The 14,377-nt window shown below is 30.6% G+C and overlaps 2 protein-coding genes across 3 annotated transcripts in view; one reads left to right on the forward strand and one right to left on the reverse strand.

The window, feature by feature from the left end:
* The window catches only part of LOC144844737 (intraflagellar transport protein 25 homolog), a 128,460-nt gene that overhangs the window by 88,722 nt on the left and 25,361 nt on the right, over nt 1-14,377 (forward strand). The gene's annotated exons all lie outside the window — the stretch shown is intronic.
* Nucleotides 1-14,377, reverse strand: part of LOC144844730 (uncharacterized) — a 29,549-nt gene that overhangs the window by 7,483 nt on the left and 7,689 nt on the right. The window lies entirely within an intron of this gene.

A 14,377-nucleotide genomic window follows, 5' to 3' on the forward strand; every position in this document is an offset into this window, starting at 1 on the left:
ATCATCAAAGAATACATACAAATCTAAAATTAATACTATATCAAAAGAAATAATTTCTGCATTAAAAAGTATGTAGATACGAACATTCGTATCAAACTAGGCTACAAATGTACTCCAATATTTCAATCAAACGTTCAATTAATATACTGTAATTTATCTTGTGGTATTTAATATCCAATCAAATTGCACCAAATTGAGCAGATCCAGTCTCATGTATTCGGATAGTTTTATTTTATTTCGAAATGATGAGAGTCTTCTTGTTTTATTATGATTCCGTAACATAGAATGTATGTCAAAGTAGCATACTGTAGTGTAGCACCAGAAACTAGCTTGTAAATGTATGTCTGATATGGAAGCAGATTCTATGATCAAACAAAAACATGGAATATTCAACAACAAATTCTAAAAAAAAAATGTAGAAAAAAAAACAACAAACAACACAACATTTTTTTTTTTCAGGGCATTTCATAATGTATTGTTTATCTTGCTTTTTTTGCCATTACTTCTGTTACATTTTTTCTTTTGTATTTGATATTTTGAAGTGTGCACCTTTGCAGTATCCCCCGATTTAAGGTGTAAATTCAAATAAATATAAAATAACACTTCACTCATAGAATTGCACTCAAAACTATAATAAATACAAAATAATAAGCTTATAAACTATATTCACTAATTTAAAGTTAAATCAAAATTTGAAAAAAGACTCCAATTACCACTTATTCATGCTGAGTTAGAGTTAAATTGGTCAGATGTTTTGTCATTGTACCGCGAATAAATTTGCAGGACTGGACCTTTTGCTGAGATGGCTAGAGTTTGTGCAATAAAGTATCAACACAACATGAAGTAGATAATATGCTTAGGGAGCTAAGTTAATTGGTCAGATGTTTTGCTCTAGTATAACTATTCATTTTTTTTTCTTCAGGAAAACCAACTGAATGATAGATGAGAATAATGCTATAGTGCACACATTACATTATTATTTCTTTATGTTTAGTATACTTTTTCTTGAAGGTAAAAATATTTTCTTTTGTTATTATGCCTTATTTTACATTTGTGTGAAGAAATTAATTTGAACAGGTCAAACACATGCTGAACTACATGATAATACAAAACTAATGAATTCTAAAATGTTTGGAAATGTTTCTTACAAATTGGGGAACCTTATATACAACTAGTTTTATTTGTTCTAAATTTTGATTTTTCGTTTCATCATTACTATGTTTAAAAATCTTATTTGACCTTCAAATACTAAAAAAAAAATCAGGTTACTAAATTAAAGAAAAAAATATTATTATAATAATAATAACTGTTTACATGATGCCAATAGCAAATTTAATCATAACAAAGTGGTTTATTGATAATGGTGTTCTAGAAAAATAACATAGAAATACAATTGAAAGTGTATTTATTCTTTGCTAAAAATATGTAAATCTGCCTGGATGGTAATGTTTGTCTGTCCATCTATATCTAAAATTTCTATGTGAATAATTAGCTAAATGAGTATGGATAGAGTATTCTTTATGTTTTGTAGTATATGAATGAGAGATGACATAAGCCAACTGAAAGATAGAGATGAATATAATATGGATATATATTGAATGAGTTTAATTTATTATTATTTTATGGCATTAATAACTTTTTTGGATAAAAATTTATCCTTGGGAGCCCTACACAATTGTTCACTAAAAAAAACCATAACACAGGATTATTTTTCATAAATAAAATATTGAAAATCAAGCGATATTTAACATAACAATAGCTTTCATAAAGTGACTTCTTCAAATAAATATCACCTGAAAGTCTTGACAAGACCAGGGTAATATTCAATCATTTTAATAGTTTAAACTATTTAATAATAATGTATGACATTAAACATTTTATAATAAAAATTCAAGGTCATTTCTATTCCAGTGTGAATTTTGATCAGCGAATATTAGGTAATATTATTAGAAAAATCACATTTTTTACCAACATAAAGAACTACTTCATCTTTATAATCATTACAAAAAAAATGATATTTAAAAAAAACTATGAACTCACTAAAATAAGCTAAACGAATTAAACATTAAAACATTACCCACTTAAATGTAATATATTCTATGAATAGCCTACAGTGTTATCAACACAATTAACCCTTAAACCTATGCGCAATTAACTGTCATGTTGTACATGATTTGTAAAAATTAGTTAGAATACAAACAGTGATACTTTGCGAGACACTGATTCAACCATATGTTGATAAGTATAGGCACTCAAATAAAATGACTAGGATCAACATGCTGGTCAAGAGAGTCTGTAGGTGTAAAACAAAGTTGGCAACGATTTTATCTTCAGCCTCGTCTTTCACCGTGTTGTTAAAAATCTGAACTGAGCATCGGAAAACAGGCCAGGTCATGTACAATTATTAACAAACTAACAGAATAATCACCGGGGGCATAACATTACTAAATAAGACTGCCAAATCAAACCGAGATACATGAAATAATCAAAATAGAAATTGTACACGGAAATTTTACATTTACAATACAAGCATTAATTTGGTAATTATAAGTCAAAGAAAAACAGATATTATATATGGATGAGACAGTTTTATGTGCATATGTTAATGGCAATGAATATAATGTATAACAAATAATATAATTAATATAATAAAGAAAAATATAAAGATATAGAATATGTTTTAAACAAATAGAGAACGTGTAAACAAATAATCAACAAAGCATGGTGATATGCAACACCAATAGTTTTGGTAATTTTCACTGTATTTTACAAAAGCAGTAAAATAGTTTAGGATATTATGAAAATGTTCTGCTTTTACTGGCAAATTAATTTTCAAATTCATAATTCACAATACAAATACCATTATTAAAATATATCTGGCTATCATTTTCATATTACTTATCCATATAAAATAATTTAGAGGTGAATTACTAACCAAACCTGGGCATCCTACTTGTTTTCAAATGAATGAATGTGAAGTTATCAAATAAAGTCAGTCAAAGATGATAAAATGAATGATTAAAATTTTATGAAAAATTGAATATTTGTTTAATACTAATCGCAACTGGTAACAACACAAGGTAACTGTCAGACATGATTGTTAAATTGTTGTGTACTGTATTTAACCACTATTAATTATTAAGTTCCCCTATGATAAATAGGCTTATTATGCTTGGTTATACATAAGCACACCTCAGGTAATTTCCCAAATTCACCAACTTACAATTGGAATTCATTGTAAATTACATAACAGTACACTAAAGCAATGTGTTCAATTGAATTTTACATTCATGATGATACTTGTATTGATCAGACACAAAGTAAAATTGTCATTATCGATTTGATTTGTGTAATAAGAGCGGTGTAATTTAAATTTTACTATTTAGGTTATCATCTGCATAAAGGATTTATCTATTTTGAATTATTCATTTTTTTGGGTTAAATGGTCATTACAAAACATACTAATGGGCCATTTGAATGTTATCATTCACTTATAATATCTATAAATGCATTTGATATATTTAGTAAAATCTGTCACTAACATTATATGCTTTGTATCTAAGTTCATTCAATGCCATATTCATAGAAATTTTCTTTGACTTTATGCGGTCTCATAAATAATGCTTCTTTTAAGTAATCATTCTTCATCATCTATAATTTTTCATTCACAACTGTAATATTATTGAAAGAATTAACTTTGATTTCGGTCATTATGTTTAAGTTTATTGCCCTTTTAAAATAAGAATCAACTCAATTTATTTAAATTGTACACATTTTTCTCATGATCAAAACAGTAGCACTATTACCAAAGCCTCAATTGGTATATTTTCTACTGAGCATTTATATTTTCTTAATTTTTTTTTATTACAGCGCTATTTTAAATAGAAGTGGCTATTGTAATGGTTGATCGTGCATGTATTTTAATCTACAGACACAGTGCATCTAACTACGGGCATAGTCGTGTGTGCACCTACAGTAGTTCTGTGTGCCGATAGACAACAAAATAAAAACGCATAATTTGGATAACTATAGGTGAGTTAAAATTGGTTGCAAAGGAACTTTATGAATCAACTATTGCTGCCAGTAAAAGCAACCTTATCAGTTCATAAAGCTCTTAAAACATAAAAGTTACATACAGTTAAACTGAGCCAATACTTTATACTTTTCTGAGAAGATGAAAAAGAGAATTCTGCCATAAAAACATTAGTAAACACATTTTCTGACAGGCCAGTGGTACTAATAGAAGGAAGCTTTCAATTTGTGACAACCTAGGAACTATTCATTGAGCACATACATGGACATTGGGGTTTTATTGGTCAATAATCAACCACACAATCTATGTAGATCATGCAAGGTTCTACTATGTCCTAAGCCATATCAGGTTGTCTCAAGTCAAAAATCCTAACCAACAATGAGAAAAACTCTGAGTAAAGACAAGATTTGAAGCCAAAATTTGAACCAAAGATAGTAAAAGTGTCAAGCAAACATTTTAACAACAGACCTACTATATGCCACTACTACTTTACTAAAATGAGACTGTACCACCCCGAGGCCATGTGTTCATTGAGGATTTCAATAACGGACATCCATTACTGGTGCAAATAATAAGCACTAAGCCAACAATTCAGATATATAAGATAACTGTATAGCCGTTAGCATTCTGTCAATCATTAGCTAGAAATCTGTCTTATTTAGTATTCCGCTAAAATAATTTTAAAGGATTTACTTTCTTGATATAATGGTATATACTGCTAATATGGACTTTAAAATACTAGTTAAGTAAAACTAATTTCCATGTCAAAACTATGACTACAATTTTTACCAGGATTAGATATAACATATATTCTGGCGTTTGCACAAAATGAGTGTGTGTGGTCTCTGGTAGTCTATTTTTTTTTTTGAGAAATTCCATTAAACTTACTAATGTTTCTCAAAATATTTAATGGAAACCAGATGAAATTATTTCAACATAATTAGTCTTTTCTTGAATTTCTGAGGTTAGTACAGTACTGAGTGGGTCAACTAATTTAGCAGCAAATTTACGACAGAATGCATTTAGCCTAACTACACCGTCATCCAGTTTGTTCTTAGAAAAGTCACCAGACAAATGTAAAATGTGGAACCACATCAACAGAATATCTCACCGAAACTTCACAAAGCCATCGTTGTAGAGGGCCCAATAAAATCAGCTCATGCTGGCAGGGTTACCTTCTTGAAATATGGTAAAATAAATAATTGAACATAGTTCATTAGAATTCAAAACAAAACTTATCAAACTGATCAACTCTATCAAAATGGCAGCATTTGAAAATAATTCAGGAAAGAAGTCATTAAGCTACCAGTTTCATTTGTCAGTAGCCTATGGAAGTTTGAAATGACTTTTAAGATTAAAAGACATTCTATTTAGTATTTCATTAGAATTGATTTATGATGGAATATTTTTCATTACCTACAATATTAGAGACTACGGTACATCAACCATAGACATTTTGAACATATCGAAAATTAAAAAGTAATAATTGAAGATATTGCTACATAAATGAAGGAGATTGCCATTCCAGTTTAAATAAGGAGAAATTTATATTCAAAATAATTAACTGGAATTCCTAAATGTTAAATTACAAGTGACTAGGTATTACAGATTTGTTTGCTATCTTAGTGCTAAACATACGCATATATCCATAAACTAAAATGTAGGGGGAAAACAGACATATTTTGGAATGAATCCTCCTGTTAAACACAAATGAAAGCAATATTTTATTGTCATAGATACAAAAGTGAATATAAAAATTGTTTTTAGATACACAGAAAATGGCTAAAAAGAAACAATAATATGAAATGTAAAATGTCACAATTCCCTAAATCAAATAAAGCAATCTGTACTATCACAATTTGAAAGAATAAAAACAACCATTGACTCATGCAGGAGTTGAACCCTGGATTTGTGTGTCAAAATAAATCTCTACTATAAATCACAATTTTATAAAACACTGCAGGAATTGATACACAAACTTTTGCCAGATTGTAATTCAAATACTGTGGATGAAAAATAATGAAAAAGAAGTTTAAAACAAAATAAAAATGGCAAATTTTATGGGAAGATTATGTTGAGGATGTTTTCATTTTAGAAAGGATTGCTTATGACATTATGATGTCATTTTTGATACAACGGAATCATTTTGTTGAAAGTATTTATTGCAAACTAATTGACAAGACATCATCTTCATAAACACCGTTTAAAACTAAGATCTATATTTCAATGAATCTTAATGATACACCATTTACATTGCATACTGATATAGATAGATAACCCGGAAACTCTATACAGTTTTATTATACTGTGAAATGTTATTGATAAAAGTGTAGAAAAAGGTGAAACACTCTTGACTTAACTTAACAGGTACAGCCTTTCCATTTAAATTGTGAATGTACCCCAGATTAGTGAGAAATCAATTTCATATTGAAATATATTGATATTAATTCACCATAGAACAGACTTTATTTCTCATTTGATAAGAGAGCAGTTCTTTTTATGTCTTGTACATGTGAAGAATGAGCTATTCTCTTAATCACTCTATTCTATATTAAAATTATATTGATAAATTGTACCTGTAAATGAAAGAAAAGGAACTGTTCTTTCAGCTTGAGAGTCTAAAAATAAAGATTCGAAAATTCCCAACAGTTTCTCTGTCTTTGCTGGCCGGAACAGCAAGAGCATAAGGGTTTCAGACAGTTTTACAGCGTATAATTTGGTATGGTGCTCGCAATATACCTGTTTACAAGTCCTATGTTAGGCAAGTTAATTGTCAACCTCTGTCCTTGTAATACAGTAATTGTAAATCTAATTAGTAATAATATGAGTAAACTGTACACTTATTAACAAAACATAAACTATGGACTTATAAAATTCAGTGCACATTTCTAAGTTGTTAAATGTATGACGCAATTAGTATAACTTTAAGAGGGTCATCAGAAAAACTGTGTTCATGAAAAAGCTATGTGTGAAATTTCAGAGAGCACGTTTGGGCTTGAGGAAAATTTAAAAGTACTAATGGCTCCTAAAGGGTACTATTTTTACTATAGTGCCTAAGCAAATTATACGCCTATAATTATGGACATGTACTGTCCCAAGGCTTACATTTTCTGTATTCAGTACTACTTTAAAATATTAGAAACACTTGAGGTTATCAAAAAAGTTTTTATCAAGTGAGGGCGGCATATAACTCTTGATACAGTAGATAAGAATTTGTGTAAAGTTAGATTTGAATTTGAAAAGACTAGAAAAAGCAATGCTAAACAAGTTGTTTAGTTGGAAGAAAGAAGAAACACAAATGAGGTCATGTAAAGTATGGGTCTGAGTAAAACAATCGTGAAAATAGTTATGAAGGAGTATAGCTTGAGAGGTATGGGTCATGTTCTAAGAAAAGATGAAGAGGAAAAAGAAAAGAGTGTTTGGCAAATAGAAGCTGGTGGTGGAAGAGTAAGAATATGGTCAATTCAACTAGAATTACCTAGAAGCCTAGATCAACATATGGTAGATATGATAAAGGATGATTATTCAACCTCAAATAATTGCTGTTGAATATTGCACCCTATGGCAGTATAATTTCTCTTCCCGCATGATCTTCACCTTCTTTCATGGTCTCTGGAAAAAGTTATGAAAATCAGTTTAGAAGAACTTGATGCAACAGGAGAGATGCTGCAACAGTATATAATGAGTGACCACCAGTTAAACTGATTTTATTAAAAGTTGATTTTTAAAATACTATCGTATACTAATGCAATAATCTTCCCCAGAACATTTTCTGATTGTTTTAGGTAACAAAATAAACAAACCAAACATTTAAAGAGGAAGATATATACAAAAATTTGATTTCAACTTTGAATAAATCAGGCCATGATTGACTAAAGGATTAAATGTGACAGATTACTACTGCCATCATATTGACCATTACAATTGTGTCATCATAACTGGTCATCTGATTGATTGAAAGTGACCATTGTCAATATACATAATGACAAAAAAAGAAATTGATCCATATAAAGTTACTTGCTTCAGCCAATAAGCTTAAGCTTAGTTCAAATAGCATGAGAAATGCATATTTATTAAAATTGCTCTGTCCAAAACATTTTGATGGACATTATATTCCACCACATGGAATGGAAATGCTCAACCCGAAACTGAAATTTAATTAGTAAATAAAATTAGTAAAACCTATGAATTGAATTTGAATGAAACTTTTGCAAACTGAATTGTTATACAGTAGCACTGTCAGAACATAAATACTATGCCACTTACAAATATCAAACCAACAAAATTTAGCTAAGAATCGCAAATAAAAATAGTGTTTGTTTTCAAAACTTGAGTGAAAACCCCTGGTGAAAACAATTTTATTTAGAAACATCAAATGCACATATGAATTGCCTAAATACCTTATTATCAATTTCTGTTTTGTGTTCTTTTATGATCTCAAACCTGAGGAACATCACTTAAATATTAGGGCTGCAACTGCATAACTACAGTACCATGGTCAAAAGAAGTATCACACTATATAATAGATTATGGATTGTTTAGATTAGTTAGATTCTGGTAGGTGTTTAGTCCATAAAGTAATAGGTCTCCTATGAAAATTTATCTTAGTTTATATATAATCTGATACTGTTTCAACAAAATCCAAGTATTATTTAATTTGACGTTTTACCACCTCAACAGGTCACAATCCCCTTAAGCCAACCTATTAATTACATTTAGTGGACTTCACAAATCTGACATTACTTCACGAAACCTGAACACTATTACATCCGACAGTTTGTGTGCGAAGGACCTAAATTATATAAGATCGTTTGACACTGTTTTGACCACATCTACACTTAATTCATTTGACCACAGCAACTTGTAGTTTTTAGGTGACACATGAACGAGGGTACGTGACCGTCTTTCTGATGAGGTCAGTTGATATGAGAAATAATTTGACACTTGCAAAACGTAGTTTGACACTTTCAAAACAGGTTTGACAATTACGAGGTAGTAATAAATAGAAATAATCTAAATATAAATAAATGTAAAGGTTTTCAACTCGTTAGGAGTTTTCATTAGGTATGGTATATTTCCCTTAGGAACGTTCCATTTATTGTATAGGGGAAGTTAATTATAATAATAAGTTACCATTCTGCTATACTGTAAATATACTGTTTTGCAAAGTGGATAACTCTGATATCTATCAGGAATTATATTCTACCATTATTTTTAATTCAACCATTTTCAACTGTAAATAAAATGATTTTTTGTTTTCAATTGATATAATAAAAAAATTTCCTTCATCGCACAAACAATTGGAAACATCTTTCTCATAAACTGCCACAACAAATAAGTTGAGTACTCACTTTAAATTACAATTTCTCATTGAACGAGTACTTTGTAATGGTACGCATTTATTGCCCCCATTCTACCCCTCCAGACAATGACGACATCCATATTACTGATACAGTCAGATACTGACTGATTTATGTAATTTTTTACTGATGGGTACTGGTGACTGAATACAAAAATAAAACAAATGAAAGGATCATTAAAAATGGTAATTAAAATATATACAAAATAATGTTGTCATCAACATTTTTAATCTGTAATACACGGATATGATCGCATACAAATTGTATATATTATGTTTGTAAAAAAAAACTTAGAATACAACTCAACTAATAAAACGCTTCAAGTTCGTTGAACTATGAATGAACTACTGGTAATTAAAAGAAGACATAAAGAATCTTTTTAATATATCCATTAAGGATAACTGCAGAAAAATCACTTCATTAAAGTCAAAAACCAACATGACAGTATAAATAAAAGTCAAAATGTCAGGGTCTATTGTTTGATTACTTCTTGTTTTACCAATCATGTTACAAACGACAAAAGTTAGTGATTATAATAGTAATACATTACAATGCGCGACATTCTACAATCAAAACCAACAGAACCGCATTTCAGCTCAACAATTCATTATAAGAGGCAGTTTCAAATTACGTATCATGATTTAAAGATAAAACAAATTTGCAAGAGCCTCGGATTATTCTTCGGGGGAGATTGAAGTTAATGCACGTTTATCTTTTCGTATCATTTCTAATCCCACAGTTTTTTTTTCATAGAGTTTAATCGTGTTGTTAACCTTCTGAGTAAAACTAAACAAACTCTTTAATCCTTTGTCATGTTAATTCAGCATATTGTAAAGATACCGGTGAATAGCTTAATAAGCGAACAACTTAATTTTTTTAAGTATAGAGAACATTGTTATACAGTGTTATGCACAAAACGAGCTGTTGAAAAGTTATGATTTAAAGTAATGGAAACAATTGTAACTGTGTAGTAAAGATATTTGTTCTGGGATAAAATGTTATTAAAATATGTATAAATATTGTCTAATTGATATAGGTAAAATATATAACTAGATGCAATGTGGCGCAGTGTGTTGGATGTGCTGGATTACCGATATTGAGACCGAGGTTCAAATCCAACTCTCGCCGCATTGCTAGTATCCGTAGGCAAGATACTTTACTTACGTTTGCCTCTCTCCACTCAGGTGTATAAATGGGTACCCGGTTAGATCAAAACACAACTTTGCGCTGATTACTACTGTAGCTGCATTATGGGAGTATGTTTCTATTACGTGTTTGATCCAAAAGAACGGGTAATAATGCTATGTAAGCGCCTTTGAGCATGATTACTCATGAAAAGGGCAATATATAAATGTGGTATTATTATTATATGAAATCCGTATGACTGGTACCGTATCTTTGACCTCTTTGTAATATTACAGAAAAAATCACTTTTACTTTGCTTTGTGTGGTTATTTATATCGGTCCAACTTTTACAGCATTAGACAAAATTACTTGATAATCATATTTTAAATCAATTTGTCAGAAAAGTTTTATTTAAAAATGCATACTTCAAAAAATGCAAATTGTATTCTTATCTTTATTAAAATATAAGTAACAATATATTCGTACTTCACTAGTTGAACTATTTATTCCTGGGGAGAGTTCGCAATTTAATTATTTATAGTTAATTTAGTAACCTTTTCACCTTTGAAGTACATTTGTATTTGTTACTGTCACTAGACATATTTTGAAGCATGCTTAAGGCTTTTGAATCATAGTAAATGACTTATTGAACAGAGCCCAAAATGGCCTAAGACTCCTCATACTCACTTTAAATTCAAAACACTCAATTTCATCATCTTATAATCAGTATTTAAAACTTCCTACTGAGTGACGAAAGGAGTTTGTTTCTGTATCACAAGCGATAGGTTTACGCAGAAACGTATTAGATACCGTCGGCTCCCGACTTGAATTTTCCCCGGCGATTAAAACTAAAGACATTAAAACCATTTCTGATGAAAATAAATCTATAGGTAAAGACACTAATGGATCAGATACGGCAAGGCTTATTGTAACATCCGCTTCACGATAAAACAGACAAAACAAGAACACCTTATATTAATTCAAGAAATGGTACATAGTTTTGAATTTCACCCAGAAATCTTGTTCGTTTAAGAGTTTTGCATCTTGTATGACGTAAATTTAAGAATTCTTTACAAGATACTTTACACTGTGCCACGATTTAAGCCTTGATTTCTTGAATACATAATCTAAAGATACAACATATTCAAGTTTCACACAATAAAATCAAATTTGTACAAATCAAACAGTAATAAAATTCATGGTTTGTTGAACGAGGCGGAGTCGCTTTACGACATAAAATTTAATATATGAAGATGTATATAAAAGAATTGATAGAAAAATCATTTGATCTTGCTCTCTCCATTTGACTTTCTCTCCTTTATCATTTACATTTTTGACAGTTTTAATTTACACAGAGATGAATATTATACCAAACATTTCTTAGCAAGTTGTCTTTTTCTTGTTGTCAATTAGAACATATGCAAACAATATTCATCCTTTGGGGAAATATATCACAGTATAATAAGTAATGATTCCTAAAATTGTATTAGACAGTTCTAAATGTGTAGGTATGAAAAGACCTACAATGACCCCTTTCCTAAATATCCAGCTGACAACAATAATATTGCAAAGCCCATATTTGATATACTGTTAAAAATAATCAGTATATAGCAAGTTGTATGAATCACATAAAACCATCATATATTTACCTATCTTTGTAGTCACCTTAATTTAAAAATGATACATGCATCATAGGCCTTGTTAGGATTTAAAGGAGTTACATTAGGCTGAAGGAGGTGGTGTTACTGTCAGAAAATGTGTAGCATACACTCTGCACAGGCAACAGTAACATTTACGAGAATTACAATGTAACTACCAGAAAATGTGAAGTCTGCACAAGAATCAATAACATTCAAGAAAGTTACAATAGGATGAATTAGGAAGGGGAATACACCACTCACATGTTACTCCGAGAAAATGTGTAGCATACACTCTGCACAGGCATCAGTAACATTTAAGAGAGTTTACAATAGGATGAATGAAGGGGTGTACACCACTTACCTGTAACTACCAGAAAATGTGTAGCATACACCCTGCAAAGGCATCAGTAACATTTAAGAGAGTTTACAAAAGGATGAAGGAAGGGGCGTACACCACTCACATGTTACTACCAGAAAATGTGTAGCATACACTCTGCACAGGCATCAATAACATTTAAGAGAGTTCACAATAGGATGAAGGAAGGGGTGTACACCACTTACCAGTTACTACTAAAAAATGTGTAGCATACAATCTGCAAATGCATCAGTAACATTTAAGAGAGTTTACAATAGGATGAATGAAGGGGTGTACACCACTTACCTGTTACTACCAGAAAATGTGTAGCATACACCCTGCACAGGCATCAGTAACATTCAAGAGAGTCTACAATAGGATAAAGGAAGGGGCGAACACCACTTACCTTTTACTACCAGAAAATGTGTAGCATACACTCTGCACAGGCATCAGTAACATTCAAGAGAGTCTACAATAGGATAAAGGAAGGGGTGTACACCACTTACCTGTTACTACCAGAAAATGTGTAGCATACAATCTGCAAATGCATCAGTAACATTTAAGAGAGTTTACAATAGGATGAATGAAGGGGTGTACACCACTTACCTGTTACTACCAGAAAATGTGTAGCATACACCCTGCACAGGCATCAGTAACATTCAAGAGAGTCTACAATAGGATAAAGGAAGGGGTGTACACCACTTACCTGTTACTACCAGAAAATGTGTAGCATACAATCTGCAAATGCATCAGTAACATTTAAGAGAATTATAATAATAGGATGAATGAAGGGATGTACACAACTCAGGTTTACTTTAAAATCTTTCATACAATTTAAAATTTGAAAGATAATGATAAAAGTCTTTGCAAAAAAGTGATCATATAAGCATCGGCATATACATTTAGTTAATGTACTTACCATTCAGTAAATGTACACTTTTATCAGTGATTGTTGATTGCTTATGATAATGTACAAGTTTATTCAAGTAGAGGCTTTGCAGCTTAAAGAACTAAAAGTTAAGTTTACAGTCTTTATCCATAGATCCAAATCCAATTCTTGGTAGAAAAAAGGTAAGAATGATAGTTAAATTAGTAAATGGCTCAAGAAAGTTAGTGATTTTCTCAGTTTGGATGTGGTAAATTCTTGGCTGTGGTTAGTTAGTAAGTGGCTCAAGAAAGTTGGTAACTTTCTGGCTCAAGAAAGTTAGTATCTTTCTCAGTTTGGATGTGGTTAGTTAACTTAGTAAGTGGCTCAAGAAAGTTGGTAACTTTCTAGCTCAAGAAAGTTAGTAACTTTCTCAGTTTGGATGTGGTTAGTTAACTTAGTAAGTGGCTCAAGAAAGTTGGTAACTTTCTGGCTCAAGAAAGTTAGTAACTTTCTCAGTTTGGATGTTGTTAGTTAACTTAGTAAGTGGCTCAAGAAAGTTGGTAACTTTCTGGCTCAAGAAAGTTAGTAACTTTCTCAGTTTGGATGTGGTTAGTTAACTTAGTAAGTGGCTCAAGAAAGTTGGTAACTTTCTCAGTTTGGATGTGGTTAGTTAACTTAGTAAGTGGCTCAAGAAAGTTGGTAACTTTCTCAGTTTGGATGTGGTTAGTTAACTTAGTAAGTGGCTCAATAAAGTTGGTAACTTTCTGAATGTGGTTAGTTAACTTAAAGTGGCTTATTTTTCCACGGTTAGTTAACCTAACTTTGGTAAGTGGCTCATACAGTTGGTAACTATAATTTGACCGTTTAGTAAGCTTAGTGTATTGCTCAGCCAAACATGGCTGCTGTTGGAGATTAATGCAAATAGTTAACTTGCAACATTTACAATTGGTGGGTAGCATAGTTTTCTATAATTACTGTAATATAAAACAGTTAAAT

Source organism: Antedon bifida, chromosome 6 (genome assembly GCF_963402885.1).
Source record: "Antedon bifida chromosome 6, ecAntBifi1.1, whole genome shotgun sequence".
NCBI classification, from domain to species: Eukaryota; Metazoa; Echinodermata; class Crinoidea; order Comatulida; family Antedonidae; genus Antedon; species Antedon bifida.